We start from the raw sequence: 13,064 nt of genomic DNA on the forward strand, positions 1-13,064 counted from the left end.
GATCACCTTATTTGGCCCTCACAACACCAAGACAGGAACAATAATCATCCTCTTGGACAAATAAAGAAACTGTAATTTAGAACCTCAGCAGCCTGTTCCATGTCACACCTTAGCTGCTAACACCTCCTTCCCTTTCCTTTTCAGGTAAAAGATATACTAGAACCTTACCTTGCACCCTTAACCTTGTATCCCAAGATAAAACAAGATATGAAGACAAGTTTCAGGGCTGGCAAGATAGCTCAGCAGACTAAGGGCCTGCCTAGACAAGTGCAGGGAGGGGGGTTTGATCCCCGGCACCACATGCAACACTGGCCCCAGCCCTGGGCCTGCTGAGTGGGCCACTGAGACCAGGCGTGCGCCTGTAATCCCAGCACTGGGGAGGCTGAAAACAGGAGGATCACTATGAGTCTGAGCTGTGTAGTGAGACCCTGTACCAAATTAATTAAAAAAAAAAAGACAAGCCTCTAATGTTCGGCATGGAGTCCAAGGATAGCACTATGGCAAAACTGAACACTGTTCTGAAAATCTGATTTTATTTAAAACTACATCACCATGTATGTATTGCTAAACATGTTCACTTATCTTACTGAAAGAAAAGCCAGATGCCATAATACCAACACATGATCCTGCACCAGCCTGGCTCTGCTCTCTTCCCTGCTCCACTCTCCTTGGGGAAACGATCTGAATACACACTCCCACACCTCCACGTGGGTGACTCACAAGTGTCTTTCTCTATTGTTTTGCCTGTGCTACTACTGTACTTTGTTTCCAGGTTGCTGACGTCAACCCTGGCAACACAAACTCAACATGTCTAAAACTAACTCTACTGTTGTCCCTACCTCCAAACTTCAGTTGCCTGTTACAGGCTCCTGCTCAGAGCACTACCCCCTTTCCAACTCTGCCTCTACCTCCTGGTCTCCTAACCTGCCTGATTAGCACAGGACTCTGCCCCACCGCTCTGAAGAAGCGATCCCTATCCCTCCACTGACCCCCTCCAAAAGGCTTCAGGCTCATTTCTCTACCCCAAGGGCAGCATGCATCAGAATCACTGGAGGGCCTGTTAGGCTGCAGAGCCCAGCTCCAGCTTGGTCCTTTCCATGTGGCACAAATTCCAAGTCTCTTCCATCATGGAGCAGCATAACCATAACTAAACCTGAAATTTTAGGTCTCAAAAAAGTTAGTTTAAAAAGCAATGGCTGCCACTCCCTCAGGGACCTACTGTGTATAACAGGTATGTTCTCCACCAAGCTGCAGTCCAAACCACACTGCAAAACACACAGCATTGCTCCCAAATTTATTGGGCAATTTTGCAAGATACAAACATTTAGGAAGCTAATTTCCAAATTCAACAATGACTAACCAGTCTGACATGTCGATGGAAGGCACCCTCTCTTTAGGCAAACTATGGTACCAAAACAGAATGTAAAAGGGGAAATCACAAAGAAAAAAAAGCACAGCCTTCTCAAAACAGGACAAAAGAAGAAGACGAAAAACAAAATAGGGTCCATTTTGATTCAGTACAAACATATCCAAATCCATCCTCACAAGATCAACTTAACACAATAAAAAAAAAAAACTTAAGTAAATTGGCTTCAATACACCCACCCACACCTATACCACATTTGATTTCTGTACATTGTATCTTGTTTTACCAAGAACAAACTAGTTCTATGTGTTCTCTTTATTAACAAGTTCTTTACTTGAGTCTTTTCTGATTTTATTGCATGTACATGAATGATTCCATCAGCACAAACATCAGAAATCCAAGAGAGCTTGTATTTTTACATATTCTCATTTTAAAAAAAAAAAAAAAAAAAGCTCATCTGATCTCAACAATTGTCAACTGTCACAACTAAACAACTTTCAAAACTGTCCCTGGGTTTTAAGAAACTTTCCCTTGTGCCACCAAATTTGATTTTCATAAATTTCCTTCCCTCTGCAGACAAGCAGTGTGGGCCCATTGTCCTTCCTTGGGCCACCAGGTGACACGTGGCTAAGAGAAGACCAGGTCTGGATCCAGGGTGAAGCCACAGGGATCACAGTCCATAGTTTCGTGGAGTCATGTCATTTTGTTTTTCTTTTTTGTCCTGGGAATCAACTGAGGACCTTGCGCTTGACAGGCAGGTGCTGTACCACTGAGCTGTATCCCTGGCCCCTTTGTCCTTAGCACCTTCATTAATCCATTTTATACTGTTACATCAAATATCCAAGAACCAGTAATTATAAAAGAAAGATGTATATTCAGTCCTGAAAGCCAGTAGCCCAAGACCAGGCAGCAGCAGAACATGGGGAGGGTCTCATGCTCCACTGTAGAGAGAGCACGGAAGACAAGGCAAAAGAAGCATAGTTTAATAAGAAAACACTTTCATGGTGATTAATCCTCAAGGCCTTCATCAACCCCTTTTAGCAGCCTAACCAACTCTGAAAGGCCCCACAACCTCTCAAGACTCTTATACTAGGAACCAAGTGTAAGACATGAGTTTTGAAGGAAACAAGCCACATTTAAAACATTATCAGCACCAATTTAGTAAAAATCTAGGTATCTTTTTTTAATTATTATTTATTTGGTACAGGGTCTTGCTATGCAGCTCAAACCTGTAGTGATTCTCCTGTCGCAGCCTCCCCAGAGCTGGGATTACAAGTGTGCACCACCATGCCTGGTTTCGGTGCCTGACTTGGCATGGGGCGGCATGGCACACAGTACCAGGGGTTGAACCCAGGGCCTTGCACTCACCAAGCAGGCACTCAGACCCCCAAGCTATCTCTCTGGCTCCAAATTATGTATCTTATCACAAAAATATGTATTTTGAATAACATCCAATTCTCTCCTCAAAGATAATCTACTTGACAAATATCTACAACTGCCCCATGGCATTAGGAAGTAAGAAAAGTGACATAACAGCACCAGCAGAGGCTCTAGGCAAACAACTCCAGGTTTAAACCTTATCTCCACTGTCCTTCACTTGACCTATGATCCTGAGCCTATACTTCATCTCTCTGAATCCCAGATTCCTCACTTAGAACAGAGATGACATATCTGACAGTAGTTGTGAAAATTAGAAATATAGCACAAATATATGTATATGACCTAGGGCCATGTCTAGCATAAAATGTGTGCAACAGTCTTAAGTGTCTCATACCTATTTACATATGTTCAGCTACAAATTTTAAAACACAGTAATGAGATGTTTGTAGAATGACAAAGTTTTCCTTTTAAATGCAATTTAGGGTATTGAAACGATAGTACTGATTGCCAATTAAAATATGGGGCTAACTAGGAAGGGGGAAGGATGAGTCAGAAATTTCTGGCTTTAGGAACAAGGCAGAAAATAGAGCCAACAACCAAAATAAGAAAAGCTGGCAGATATCTGGAGGTCAGGAAACAGGTGGTAAGCAATTAGGGAGGAAGTGAGTTCAGTGTAAATATCCTGAGTTAAAAGTACCTATGAATCACCTACATAGAACAGTCCACAAGATGAGGGTGAACTCAGCAGGAGATTCTAGGGGTCACTATCATGTGGCTGGTGCCTGAAGCCTCAGAAGTACTCAGATTCCCCAAAGGGAAGAGCAGACTACAGAAAACCAGCAAGGAGAGCATGAACATAGAGGGGCAGACAATAGTAGCCCCTCCAAGAAAATGAAAGACAAAAATCAAAATACTTATAAATGTGCAAAGGAACTCAGAGTTTCCAATGAGGAATCGTCAGTTTTATCAGTACTACAGAAGAGCTGTGTCAAGGACTATAAAGTAAGGACAGGGCTCGATGATCAGAGGCATCTGAAACCTCAGTAAGAGCATTTCTGTTGACAGAACTGAAATTCATCATTCTCCAGCTCAAAAAATAGAACCTCAAACAGCAAAGAAAACAAAGTTTTCCTTCATAGATAGGGAATCTGCAAAAGACACACATAGTTATGCCACAAAATCATTTAACACAATCTTTGCTATTAATCTACTTTCTGAAGTTGGTCCCAAGGAAGGAGAAAAATCAGCTAATTCTCTGGCATACAAAACCTAAAGGAGGAAAAATTGATAACTTACTAAGTAACTTTCCTGCCCAGTAAATCTCTAGGGGAATACACTTAAATTGCTATTTCAACATTACTTTGAGAAATGTGTTACCTGAGTAAAAAAGGCTTGGCTTCAGAGTATAAATCTGTTGTAAAATTCCATTTAAACAGATTTCCACCTGGATTTCTAAATAAGTGAAACTCTTGCTGAAGTTAGCAAATTGTTCTTCAATGTCATTTTTCTCATTAATTGTGTAATTATAACTGTAGAAAATGCTGTGCCCATGCAAGCTTCAGTTAAAGTTCTAAAATGGATGGTTCTATACGTACTGTGCACAAGAGAATGTTTGGCTTGGCAGCATAAACTGGTTAAACTAGTCAGTGGAGTTCAAAAATTTCCCCAAACATCTGCTTGGGCTAAGAAAGCATTTTCAGTTTTCAAATCAACTCCACATACAAGTACTTTTCAGAAAGTTGAGCTTCACAGATATTAATACTTAGAGTACTAGCCCATCTATAGCAAACACTTCAATATTGGAAATTCTGAGATGTACTCCCTGAAAACACTACTTTCTCTTTGTAGGCACATTGAAGCTAAAGCGAGTGGTGTCTTTGGACCACCAGGTCACCAAGCTGATAGGTGGCTAAACTCTGTAGTCACAGTTCCTTAGGGATAAGCAGGGTGTGGGAGGAAGGGCGAGTGCAGACAATGACATCCTGCTGGCAAATCCCACAAGACAGACGGCGCAGGACATGGGAGTGCCACCCAGCCGTCCACAGACTCAGGGAGATCTGGACCTTGGCGCCCAGGCCAATGAAGTCGTATTTTTCAGTGCCCACCCAAAAGGATTCAGGTCAGAGTCCACAGATGCCCTGGAGTCCACTTTGCACGGGACATCCTGGAGTTCCTGCCCTGCCTCGCGTGGGCAGCTGAGCATAACTGAAGCAGCCTCCACACCGTGCTCGCTGCACGTTAGAGCAGAGGCCCTCTCTCTCTCAGCCAATTCTCCTTCCTTAAAGGAAGGAAGGGACTACTTGAGCCCACTCACTACACACCACCCTTTGAGGACAGTGAAGGCAAGTGATACGAGTAGGAGACCTCACCCACAAGAAACCTCAGCTTCCCTCAGCGCCTTGAGAAAAGGTATTTGTTTCTCAACTGACACTTGAGACCACAGCGCAGGAAAACCAGTGTGCATTTAGAACTTGTCCTGCAGCCACACAACTAGAAAATCATTCTTAAAACCCAGTGGCAAAGAAGGAGTGACAGAACTCAGAATAAGTTACCAGGACAGTGTGTAGAACAGGCAGGAGACAGAATCTAAGCCAGCTTTACCTAACATGATCCCAAAAAGCCAACCTATGAGGAGCATTTGAGGTGAGGGAAGCTATAAACATTCCCTTATTTGTCTCCTGGGAGCCAAAAGGAGGCTTATAATTAAACCTGACAAAGGTTTTCTTGGACAATGAGAGGCAAGAGAATGACAACAATAAAGGAGATAGTCAATCTAACTTTATTAAAAACCTGAAGCAAGACCACACTGGCGCGCATGACTCAGTAGGCTGAGGTGGGATGATCTCTCGAGACCAGAAGTTCTAGGCCAAGCCAGGCTACATAGCGAGAAATTGCTTTTAGAAAGTATGAGAAACTTTAGCAGCTATACCTCTACATATGCAAACTGTAAACCAAGATATTATGCCATGTAATCAACATACATTAAACACCATCAGTGGTAAAGTACCGTCCTGGTCATCATAAAAAGAGACCAAGACTGAAATGGGCACAAGTTCATAAAATTAGCAAAGCTTTGAAAGAATACGGCAAAGTGTCCACATTAATAAAGAGTACTCCTCCCTCCCTGCTGATGTCGAGTCCCCAGAGGTGGAGGCTCAGGTGTGTTCTAGATTCGGTTTCACCCGTAAGCCGCCACAATGGCCGAGGAAGGCATTGCTGCTGGAGGCGTAATGGAAGTCAATACTGCTTTCCAAGAGGTACTGAAGACCATCCTCACCCATGATGGCCTTGCACGTGGAATTAACAAAGCCACCAAAGCCTAAGACAAGCACCAAGCCCATCTCTGTATGCTTGCAGCCAACTGCAATGAGCCTATGTATGTGAAGTTAGTGGAGGCCCATTGTGCTGAGCACCAAATCAACCCAATTAAGGTTGATGATGACAAGAAACTCAGGCAATGGGTAGGCCTCTATAAAACGGTGAGGGAAAGCCTCGTAAAGTGGTTGACTGCAGGTGTGTGGTGGTTAAGGACTATGGCAAAGAATCGCAGGCCAAGGATGTCATTGAAGAATACTTCAAATGCAAGAAATGAATGAATAAAAATTTTGGTTCACTTTAAAAAAATAAAAATAAATAAATAAAGAGTACTCACCTATATCTAGTATTCTAAGCAATTATTTTGAAAATAACACTATGCAATATAATAACCATTGTTAATTTCCTATCATCTTCTTTTGAAATTCTGTATCACTTTTATTGTTTTCTAATTAATAATGATAATAATAATAATAATAATAATAATAGAGTGCTTCCATGGGCTGGGGAGATGGCTCAGTAGAATAAGCGCTCACCTGGCAAGCACAAAGGCCTGAGTTCAATCCCTGGTTCTGCCAAAAAAAAAAAAAAAAAAGAGTGCTTTCATAGTAAGATGGTAGTTTTTAAAAATAATTCTTGTCTTTCTTTAAATAAAAACCTGTTTTACCTTCCAAAGTTAAGACCTTTCAGAAAATACCCAATGAGTGTGCACCACAAGGGTCTGAACGTGTGTTCAGGGCATACACTCCCTGCCATGGATCACCTCTCCACACCCCAGGCTCCCCTTTCCTGCCACAGGCAGTGGTTCTCTCTCACTGGGGACACCTGGGAAGTTTCTCCCAAGGAACAGAGCACAGGAGGCTGCCAAGAGAAGCACTGGGGAAAAGGAAACCTGCTGCCAGTCACCAGCAACAGTTTTTAGAACAACCCTGAGCTCCCTGCAAATGATGGACAGTAAAAGACACCACTCCACATACCTTCCCTGTATGTCTGGGGAAAGGGAATGACCAGGGCCGAGATGGCATGGGTGATTGCTCAGCGCCCCTGTCTGGAGCAAGGTTCTGGATGTATCCAGTCTAAGTCCACTACATCAGGTTCCTTCTGCACTGCTAGAAGCTTTGCAGCCAAATCCACAGAAGAAGGCTTGAAAGGCTTGAAAACCTCAAGCCAATGAACTAAGAGCCCCTCGCCCACGCTGAGGGTATAGAGGCACTGTGACCTCCTTCCCACACCTGCTGCCTCCAGGCTGACCATGCCAAACCCACCTCCACGCTCTACCTCTGGCCCACTCTCCCCTCATCTGGCACGCCTCCCTATTCCAGGTGTCAGTCACCCTGCAGGCCTGCCCCGCCCTGGCCAGCATGTGCTTAACATCTGCCCCATTAAGCCTCGACCTGTCCTCCTACCAGTTTCTCAAGGCCTGGTCTTGCCTACTATCAGCCTCCTGCACTTACTAAAACTAGATGCAGAAGCTCAATGTATGCTTCCTGGATGCCAACAAGAGGCTCCCTGTGACTGACTCAGAGCCTACTTCTCAGGAAATAATTCTTTTGCTGCTACACCTGTCCTAGAAAATACTCATTCTCAAGAGTGACAGCCATGCTCAAGCACACCAATAGCCCGGCTCTGGCCCAATCTAACTTTCCAAAGCAATGCTGCCAACTACACTGCCAAGAAGGAGGAATCATGTGCAGTCATGTTAGGGCCAACCAAGCCACCCGGGCAGGGCACCAGGGTACTGGTAGGTTTGCATACACAAGGGCAGGGTGCAGGCCTTTCCACCTCTTTCAGTCTATTTAATGAGGAGCTAGGAGACACATCCCTGCCCCTTAGCCCACCAAGACTTCAAAGATGGGAATGGAGTGCAGCCACTTGTCTCTGAAAGGAAACCAAGTTCATCTCCACCAGCTTGTTTCACAGACAGCTGAGCACTCAATGAACAGAACAGAGGGGAACCCCACAAACATGGTTGCCCACTTGCATATCAAAAGTTTACTGCTTCCTCAGAAAGACCTCAGTTCATGTTCCTGACAGGCTGCAAATACTACAGGGCTGATTGTTCCAGGCTGCTCCCATATCCCAAGCTGGCCTTTCCAGCACAGACTGCAGTTTTAGACACTCAGTGCAAAACACCCCCACCTGGCGAACACCCTCAGCTCCTCCCCACTGGGTCCTGATGTTCCCTCCGGGCAGGACACCTTGCTGGGGTAGCAGGAAAGGCCTCCCTCCACACAGCAGCCCATGGCAGGGAGGCAGGCTCCTCCAGGCAACTCCATAGCTGGCTGTGGGACAGACCCTGTGTGTGCCCTTCAGATCTGTCCCCTGACAGGTTCCAGGCACAGATGCTGGGCTTCCCCTCTGGCTTCTGCCGCACCCACAGCAGCCCAGTTGTGACACTCCTTCTATAAGGGCAAAGGAAAGAAGTCCTTTCTGAATTCAAGGCTACTACAAAGACACCACTAGAAATTATAGGTGCCTCAGGGAGGCAGCTTCCTGTGAGTCTGTCTCCACAGTCTGTTTTTGTGGGATGAGATCACAGAGCTTTGATTCTGTATTTGGTCCTACATGGGTTTTAAGGGCCATATTCCATAATTACAGAAAGGAAAAAGAGAGGTCATCCCAGACCAGAGGAACTCTGAGCAGTGTTTGAGAAGTTACTTATAACTGTGTCAGATCACTGGCCAGGTTTACAAAAGGAATTATGCCTGAGTTTTTCACTCTCTTTTTTTCTGTCTTGCACAATCAATTTTAGATTAAGAACATCACGAACTTTTTACTTCTGCCTTGTTATCCCTCCATCTGAAGGTCTTTGCAATACACAAACCAATATTCAGCTTCAAGTATGTTTTGAAAAAGCCAGCAGTATACCATGAAAATATTTTCATTCAACACATGAGATCCGACAAATCATACAGACTAGAGGGATTTTATAGACCCTAAAACAAGGCCTTAGAGCAATGGTGATGAACCTAGAGCTGCAGCCAGCTGCTCAGGTTCGCTCTCACTGCTTTAGGGGTTGCTAAATGTGGGCTCCAACTGCCCTTCACTACCTTTTTCATTTCTGGTCTAATTTCCAGTTGGCTCCTTTAATAACAAACAAAAACTGCCTTTGTGAAGAATTAGTAGGGTTTATGCCTCCTACTCATCACTGTCTTTTAAAAACGAACAGACAGGCTTCAAAGTTGTTTGTCCAATAGAATTATTCCTTTAAACTTTTTTTACAAAAATAAAAACTTCTCTCCAGTATCCTAGAAACCTAGCAGTAGGCCACTTCAGACCACAAAACAAAGACCGTGGTATGTGTCCACGGACCAAAGCGCATCATCTCCAGTTCCATGGGACAGTCCACATCCTCCGGCTGGGTGGTTCCTGCAGCTCTGAACACTGCTGAGCAGACCTAAAGGTCCGGGAGGCCAACAATGGAGGAAAGCTCCTCAGTTGCTCTCAGTGGCAGAGCTCAGGAAGAGGTACAAGTCACGCTCAGATGCAAGCCACCTGAAAAAAATACTGCAGACACCCTAAGGCAAGTAAAAGAAGGCTCCTGCTTTCATTTTTTGTTTTTATTTGGTTTTTGTGCCAGGGTTTCACTGTGTACTCCAGGTTCACCTTGTTCTAGGCTGGTCTCAAACACACGATCTTCCTGTTTCACCCTAAAGATGTGCACTATCATGCATAGCTGAAAGCTCTTGCTTTTGTTTTGCTTCATTTTTAAATGCTGGTGTTTAACAGAAAACAGGCTTACATCTACAGAAAGGCAGAGAGGAAGAGACCTTTTGGGATTCTCAGATATTTGGGGCTTGAGTGGCAATGGACCTCTTTGAAACAGTGCCTCACTGTGTTGGCTAGGTTGGTCTCAAAATTATAGTTTCAAGTGATTCTTCTGCCTCGGTCCTCTATGTAACTGAGACTTCACCTCAGCACCTAGCCACAAAGGACAGTATTTTAAAATACCTTCTCCTGGTTCATATCTTGCAAAATTTCCATTTTCTTTCTTTCTTTCTTTCTTTCTTTCTTTTAAGATTTCCATTTTCTTGAGGCAAGAAAATTTCTTGGTTGTGTCATGCTGTGCTGTGCTGTGCTATGCAAACCATACCATATACCATACCATACACCAAACCATACACCACACCATGCTCCACTCCATGCACCACTCCATACACCATACCATACCAAGGTGGTTTTCTACCTTTTTTTTTTTTTTGTGGATTAAACTCAGGCCCTTGCACTTGTCAGGCAAGCACTTATTCTACTAAGCTATCTCCCCGGCCCCTGGTTTTCCATCTTGTCCACACCTTAGAGTCTCCTGAAAGGCCTTAAAAATCCTGATATTCATAAGATGTAAAAGAGGTTCTCCAAGAGTCGGGAGCAGACACTGGCGCTTTTTAATTGTGACCTTATTATAATGTGCAGCTGGGCTGAGAATCACTACCACTGACCAATCCCTAGACTATTCCTATTGTCCTTTGAGAAGATAAAGTGATTTATGCTTCAAAAAAGGAGAAGGGAGAAACAAATGGACAACAGGAGAAAACGTTATGATTAATATCTAGCTATGCCCCCATGAGCCTCCTGCACTCCTAGCCAGGGCTTTTGAAAGGTGAAGTGCATTTTGGGGGGCTTTACAACTGATCTGCTCCTAGGAGGCACGGTCAGAACAGGTGGGTCACTGTGGACATGGCCGAGAAGCACTCATCTCCCTCCCTAGCCCTTCCCTTTGCTCCCTGCTTCCTGCCCTCCATGCCACAGTCAGGTCTCTTCCAGTGCCCCCTGCGCTGTGCTGTTTCTTCTTGGGAGCTGGCTGACCCTGGACTGAAACATGAACCAAAACAAACCTGTCTTCTGTTAAGGTGTTTTGTTCCAGCAGCAAAGAATGTGGCCCTAAAACAGTAGAGGAAGATGACAGTGAATAGCAGCTCAAGGGGATGATCACTGAGATACAGCAACCCAAAGCATACCAGCGAAGGATGTTCTATGCTAAGTATTTTCAATGTGAAACATGATCAATGCAATGGTTGTCGTGTGTGAGGAACTCTGCACTGTGCCGCCCTGTCTGCCATGCGCCTGTGGGTGAAGGAGTGGAATCACCAGCTCGCCACTCCTCAGGCTTTCATCCCATGACTTCAATCCTTACAGCTCCCTGATGTGTCTGCCTGTCCCTCTGTAACAGAGTGACAGAGACTGGGCTGTTTCACTTGGGACCCTTGCTCCCAAACTCAGCCTCTCCTGGGAATTAATCCACTGTGCCTCTTCTCACCTGCAGTGGAGTGACAGGAGCCACTCACAAACACCAGCCCAGCCCACAGTCATACCTGCAGCCCATGTGTTCATTTGAACACAACAGTCTCTGAGCCACTCAGACCCTTAGCAAGTCTTCCCCTGAATTCCTCCTCAGATGTGCTGCTAAATCTCTCCCTAAGCACTCCTCCCTCCTAACTAGTTTCCTGAACCTCCCACTAGGCTCCAAAAGGTTTCTTCAATTAAGACTGCACAGGCTTTTACTCAAATAGTATTTGAGGGCTGGCAAGATAGCTCAGTGGACCAAGTACCTGCTTTGGCAAGCACAGGCACCAGGGGTTCAATCCCCAGTCCCCCATGTTGTACCAGCCCTGCCCCCAGGGCGCACTGAGCCTGGGATAGAGTCTAAGCCTGGTGGCACAGGCCTGTAATCCCAGTGCTAGGGAGGCTGAAAATAGGAGGATCTCTAGAAGTCTGAGCTGCATAGTGAGACCCTGTACCAAATGCATTTTTTTAAAAAGCACTTGGGTCCCAGTATCCCAGCTCCAAATTCCTACCTCAAATTTTTCTTCTCTGCACTCACACCAGACGCAGGAGTTCAGGTCTGTTAGTCTTCTCTCCCAGCTACACACTGCACTTCTCAAGGACACAGCCATGTCCTATGTCAGCACTGTTCACCAAGCTCGGTTTATCTTAGCTCTCAAGAGCAGTGGCCACTGATAGAACAGGCCCTTGCCTCAGCCCCTGGTTCCCCTCCATTCACCTTCTCATTTTCCCTAAGAAAACTTTCATTTTCTCTTTTTTGCTGACAAAACTGATTTAGCCATGGGTCAAAGGAAAGATTTATCTGCTAGAGAAGAAAAACCTGGAGAAGGGGGCAAACTTATTCTACCCAGAAAATATCTAGGAATCAAGAAGAAATTAGAGTTGCCAAAACCTGCCACTGAGTTCATCCACAATTCACAAGGGAACTTCCAACCTCCCCCACCTCTACCAGCCCCTCTCCTAGGCCTCCCCTTCCAGCCATGTAACTTACCTTATAGATATAACTCTAATAGAAGGGAATATTTGGTTTTCCGGGTCACCATCAATTAAGAGAGTGGAGATTGATGGCTAGATCAAAGCACAGCCCTGAGAAGTTATGACTGACGGGAGAGAATTTATAAAATGCCAAACAGGGCTGGGGAGATAGCTCGGCAGTCTAAGCACCTGCCTGGCAACACAAGGACCTGGGTTCAATCCCTGGTACCACACGCCATGCCGGCCAGCCCCAGAACTCCAAGCATACTGTGCCATGCCGTGCCATGCCAGTCCCAAATCGGGATTGGTATTGCATGTCTGTAATCCCAGCGCTGGGGTGGCTCATACAGGAGGATCACTACAAGTGCCAAGATCCTGTGTAATGAGATCCCGTATCACATTTTTTTAAAAAGCCCAACACAAATCACAGACCACTATACCCTACAGTTTAAATAGCTTTCAACCCCCAAAGTGTCCAAGGACCCTAAAACAAAGCACTTCAACACAGCACAATTCATGGCTCTGAATGACCCTTGGCACCAAGAAAAGGTTATTTTGCTTTCTGTGGCTCTCTGCCACTACATCCAGGAGAGAAGTGCACCCGGCCCATCTTGGCCCCTAAAATCCACATATCCTAAAAACAGGAATGGGGTCAGTACTCAAATGCAGGTTCATCTTCACGTGGTCTCCATCACTACCTAACGTTAGTCAGCCTCCCAAAAAATTGTGCAAGTCCACAGCCCCCTAG

At 45.1% G+C, this 13,064-nt stretch overlaps 1 protein-coding gene and 1 pseudogene across 11 annotated transcripts in view; one reads left to right on the forward strand and one right to left on the reverse strand.

Moving 5' to 3' along the window:
* Tanc1 (tetratricopeptide repeat, ankyrin repeat and coiled-coil containing 1) overlaps window positions 1–13,064 on the reverse strand; it is a 242,747-nt gene that overhangs the window by 173,742 nt on the left and 55,941 nt on the right. The window contains exon 1 of one of the 11 annotated variants that reach the window (XM_023713610.1): window positions 4,124–4,162. The exons of the other annotated variants lie outside the window; for them this stretch is intronic. The gene's annotated coding sequence lies outside the window, so the exon portion shown is untranslated. Of the gene's footprint in view, window positions 1–4,123; window positions 4,163–13,064 lie in introns of those variants that run through there. 11 annotated transcript variants of the gene reach the window in all.
* Window positions 5,944–6,364, forward strand: LOC101585159 (annotated as a pseudogene).

Source organism: Octodon degus, unplaced genomic scaffold (assembly GCF_000260255.1).
Source record: "Octodon degus isolate 3935 unplaced genomic scaffold, OctDeg1.0 scaffold00032, whole genome shotgun sequence".
Lineage (NCBI taxonomy): Eukaryota > Metazoa > Chordata > Mammalia > Rodentia > Octodontidae > Octodon > Octodon degus.